Genomic DNA, 4,908 nt, shown 5'->3' on the forward strand with positions numbered 1-4,908 from the left:
TGAGGAAGTCTCGCGACAGATCAAACCGAGCAAGGACCGGAAGGGGCGGGGCTCTCCCCGTGAGCCTTTGCGACGTCCTCTGCTTATCTGCATACGGCGGGTCGTAGCCCTGTGGTTCCCTCTTTCTCAAGATGAGCAAGTGAAATGAAAAGCAACAGAAAAGAATTAAATAAGTAAGACAATCTTCAAAGGAAAGAGGTTCTCGGTTCGACGGTCAACTTTGACACTCACCGTAGGGCTAATGAGAATGGGATTCATTACCTAGGAACGTAAGCATTAAAGACGTTTATGCCTTAAACTTATGAGTAAGGAAAATAACGATTCGGGGTGACGCCCGAATCCTCACTGCTAATGTGAGACGAATTTTTGAGCGGGTAAAGGTTGCCCCTACGGTGACTCGCCTACTTTGCGGGATGCCTGGGAGTTGCGATCTGCCCGTACCTCTTGCATCTAAAAAGCAGAATATAGTAATTTAACTGAGGAAAACGAAGAAGGAAATTAAGGAGATTTTGGAGTGCGCCGTTGTTAAGTAACGGGGTGGTCAAACTTCACGGTATTGTCGGGGATTGTTAACCCGTAGAGCTGTCAAGGTTGGGTTTAGTTAATATAGTCAGTTTTGTTGGGGCATATTAATTGTAGTAACGGAGAGTGTTATTAGTTCGTTCTTTGGGGGCGATAATGTACTGCACACAGGAGGCTCGTTATGTGGTCTATAATGCGGTGCTCATGTACCACAGCTCACATTTCCGAGCAGTAGAATCTTTACAACGAAATGTTTTCGCCTTCCTGACCTGTAAAATGGGGCAAATAAGCTAGATCGCTGCGAGCGTCAAATGGAGTGTTCCGAATGTGGAAGTTTTTCACTGGTATAATTTCAGTCTCCAGCACTGATCCTGGCGTCAGGTTCAGTATGTCGAACCAATGAATGAAGAATACAACAACAGCAAGAAACGGAATTCCTGGGCGGTCTAGTGATGAGGTCTGCGCGGTTCTGCTTCCGCGGGCCCGGGGTCAGATCCCTGGTCGCGGAAGTAAGACCTCCGCCTGCCGCCCGGTGTGGCCAAAACAACACCAACAACAGAAAAACAGAAACATAAAGACTAAAGGTGCAACGCCCTTAGAGCAGTGCCGAACATATAGACTAAGTGTTCTATGAATCACTACTGTAAGTACAACGCCGCGAGTGGAGTTGTGTGTTCTTGAGAGAACATAACACCACAGTTGAAAACCTGGCATCAGAAAGGATTGGAGAGACGAGCTAGTGAAGACTGGGAACCAGACCGAGGAGGGAAATCCAGGGTCCCGCCTGCGCAACCGTGATTGGGTGCTGGCTCGCCCTCCTTTCCTCAGCCGTGAAACAGGACTATTAACGCCTCCCTGCCGTGGGTGCCGGGAAAGAACGCGGAAACCAGGAACCAGCCGCGGGCCGGCTGTACAGCGGAGGGCAGGTGCGGAGAACTAGGAAGGGACCAGAGGAGCGCGGGAGTTAAGGCCCTTTCGCGCCTCCACACGAAGAAAGCGAAGCGTAAAAATAGCGCTTAAATAATTTCCTTAAACTACCACAATAGGGTCATTGATGTCATGTAATTCTGTGACTGCGCGATGGCCCGCCCCCAGAAGCGTTTCGGAACTTCGTGGGGTCGTGTTTGGTTGTCGGAACGGCAGGGATCCGGTCACGTGGAGGCGGGGACGGGATGGGATGTCCCGCTGGCTCTCCCAATGCCCGGGGCGGAGGGGCCGCTTAACGATTCTTTTGATCCTGGGTTTCGCTCCCTTTCTTGTATGAACACGCAGGACTTTTTGCCTGATGTAAACAAATATGGAATTGCCAGCAATGCACCTGCGCTGTAGCCAAAGGAACTGGGTCCCGCCTTATTTGGAGACCACCCAACAATTGTGCCCCGCCTCGGAAAACCGCACCCCTGTCGGCAGAGCGGGGAAGGCGGGCGGCATTAGGGGCTGCGCCAGTGCAGGGACCCTGCGTCCATGCAGACTCCTGATGCTTCCGTCTAGGGGCCTTGGGGCCAGCATTTACATGCTGAAATGTGCATCATTTTATAAAGTCCTTTCCTTTTTTGCTTTTATAATGTAAGTTGGAGTTTTGCGTTTTTGTTTTTAATATTCATTTATTTATTCGGCTGCGTTGGGTCTTAGTTGTGATGTGTAGGCTCTTCGTTGTGGCGCTCAGGGCTTCCTCTCCAGTTGTGGAGCGCGGGCTCCAGAGTGCGTGGGGTCAGTAGTTGCACGCAGGCTCTAGAGCACGCAGGCTTCGTTGCCCCACGGCATGTGGGATCTTAGTTCCCTGACCAGGGATCAAACCTGCGTCCGCTGCATTGGAAGGCAGATTCTTAACCCCTGGACCACCAGGGAAGTCCCCTTGGTGTTTTTTAAAAATTCTGTATAGGTAGGTGATATCAGTGGTGACTTCACTTCAGGAGAGTAAAGGGGCTGTTGTAAATGTTTTTAAATGGTGTCACGTCTGAGAGGGTGGAGAATCACGGGCCTCTTTACTCACCCATTTTACAGATGGAGAGACAGACTTATAAGAGCGTAGGGACCAGGTCCAATTTATGCCCTTCTTCCCAGCTTCAGCAGACAGCCTCTTGTGGGCTCAGGCAGTGTGCAGCAAGTCTCAACCCTCAGGCCTGTTTTCTTACCCTCCAGACGGGGACAGGCACCAGGAGCCCGAATGTGTGTCAAGTGCTCAGCAGAGCCCTCAGCAGACAGTAGGTGTGGAGAAGAGCCATCAGGGCCTGAGAGGCCCAGGCTGAGTCCTGCCCCTGCCCACTGAGGAGTCCCAGCCCTGCTCCAGGATGTGTGAGGGCCAGAGACAGAATGGAAGGTGAGAGATGAGAGGGGAGAGTGGCTCCCCGGCCCCAAGGCCTCCTGTGAACTCCCCCGTCTTCTCCTCTTCCCCACTCCAGCCACACTGGCCCTCACTGTGTCCCAGGGCCTCTGCACTTGCTGGTCACTCCGTCTGGAGTACCCTAGTCCTGCCTCCCTCTCCAGTCTCATCCTCACTGTCCCCTCAGCCACCTGCCTTCCTTGATCTGTTTCTGGAAGTTTCTTCCACAAGCTTGTTCTGGCCACAAGGCCTTCACACTTGCTGTTCCGCCTTGAACACCTACCACAGCTGGGCCAGCTCCCTCCCTTCACATCCCAGCACAAAGGTCACCTCCTCAGAGGGAGTTCCTGCTGCCCAACTCTAAGAACAGCCCTCATTCCCACACTGTCCCGTCTTTTTTAAAAATTTTATTTATTTTTATTTTTGGTTGCGTTGGGTCTTTGTTGCTGCACAGGGACTTTCTCTAGTTGCGGTGAGCGGGGGCTACTCTTCGTTGCGGTGCGCGGGCTTCTCATTGCGGTGGCTTCTCTTGTGGAGCAAGGCTCTAGGCACATGGGCTCAGCAGTTGTGGCTTGCAGACTCTAGAGCGCAGGCTCAGTAGCTGTGGCGCACAGGCTTAGTTGCTCCGAGGCATGTGGGATCTTCCCAGACCAGGCCTCGAACCCGTGTCCCCTGCATTGGCAGGCGGATTCTTAACCAGTGTGCCACCAGGGAAGCCCCACACTGTCCCGTCTTTAACTTCCATCTTGGCATTTCCCATCACCTGTTACTTGTATAGTGTCTTTCTCGAGAGCACCCCAGGAGCAGGGAAGGGTGTGTCTGGAGCAGCCCTGGCCCTAGCCCTGGAACAGTGCCTGAATGAATGAAGGCACTCCCTTCCTCACCTGTAGCTTCCCGAGGACAGGGCGACACCTCCCTTGCCTCAGGCCCGACCTCCACCCTGAAAGCCATTCACTGCCCTGAGCCTCACTCTCCCTGTCGGAAAGAGGTGCTACTGACTTCTACTTCTCTCAGGGCTCTCCAGAGGACAGAGTAAAAAGGAAAACACTGGGGACACACGGGGCTGTCCAAAGTTGGGACTGGGGACACCTTTTAACATGGCTGAGATGTGAATAAGGCTGGGTGTGAGGGGGGGGTTAAAAGTTGGACCCCCACTGTCCACACTCCATCTATTCCCAGGTATCTACCATAAAAGAAGTCATCAGAAAGGAGGGTGAAGGACTGCCCTGCTGGCGCAGTGCTTAAGAATCCACCTGCCAGTGCAGGGGACACGGGTTCGAGCCCTGGTCTGGGAAGATCCCACATGCCGCGGAGCAACTAAGCCCGTGCACCACAACTACTGAGCCTGCGCTCTACAGCCCACGAGCCACAACTACTGAGCCCACGTGCCTAGGGCCCGTGCTCCATGACAAGAGAAGCCACTGCAATGAGAAGCCTATGCACCGCAACGAAGAGTAGCCCCCACTCGCCACAACTAGAGAAAACCCACAAGCAGCAACGAAGACCCAATGCAGCCAAAAGTAAAAATAAATTAAAAAAAAAAAAAAAAAGAGGGTGAACATGGCCACTGTTATTTACAAAATCCGCAAACTGTGAACAGCCTAACTGTCCAACAACAGGGATTTGCTACATTAAAAAATCATGATCCATCTGGGCCTATGGTGAGTTTCTGACCACAGGGGGAAAGCACATCTCACATTAGGGGGAAAGCAGAGGCCACACAGTGGATGATGTGGTTTCATCCAAGTTCTAAGTGTTGGCCTCTAGATTCCGGCATTTTTTTTCCTGTATACACTCTTCTGTACTCTCCCAATTTTTTTTTTTTTTTTTGGCTGCACCACATTAGCTTGTGGGATCTTAGTTCCCCGACCAGGGTTCAAACCCAGGCCCCCTGCAGCGGAAGCACAGGGTCCTAACCACTGGACTGCCAGGGAAGTCCCCAAATTTTCTACTACAAACACAAGCAAACAGAAATAAAAGCCAGGCCCTACACAGCCCCTTCCTCCCCCCCTCCCTCCCCCACAATGACGTAGGTCACAGAGCCTCCAGGAACTGCAAAAGTG

General features: G+C 52.4%; 1 long non-coding RNA gene and 1 other non-coding gene across 3 annotated transcripts; both read left to right on the forward strand.

The window, feature by feature from the left end:
- Positions 1–6: 6 nt before the first annotated feature.
- On the forward strand, positions 7–4,456 carry LOC132373637 (uncharacterized). 2 transcript variants are annotated; one of them, XR_009505467.1, is made up of 4 exons: positions 7–269; positions 886–1,448; positions 2,665–2,842; positions 4,025–4,456. It is a non-coding gene; the product is annotated as an uncharacterized LOC132373637 (long non-coding RNA). The 2 variants fall into 2 exon arrangements; XR_009505466.1 differs by lacking the exon at positions 7–269 and having other exon boundaries at positions 283–1,448.
- LOC132373828 (U12 minor spliceosomal RNA) lies at positions 289–438 on the forward strand. The gene has a single exon (XR_009505490.1). It is a non-coding gene; the product is annotated as a U12 minor spliceosomal RNA (small nuclear RNA).
- Positions 4,457–4,908: the final 452 nt, after the last annotated feature.

This window comes from Balaenoptera ricei, chromosome 10 (genome assembly GCF_028023285.1).
Source record: "Balaenoptera ricei isolate mBalRic1 chromosome 10, mBalRic1.hap2, whole genome shotgun sequence".
NCBI lineage: Eukaryota > Metazoa > Chordata > Mammalia > Artiodactyla > Balaenopteridae > Balaenoptera > Balaenoptera ricei.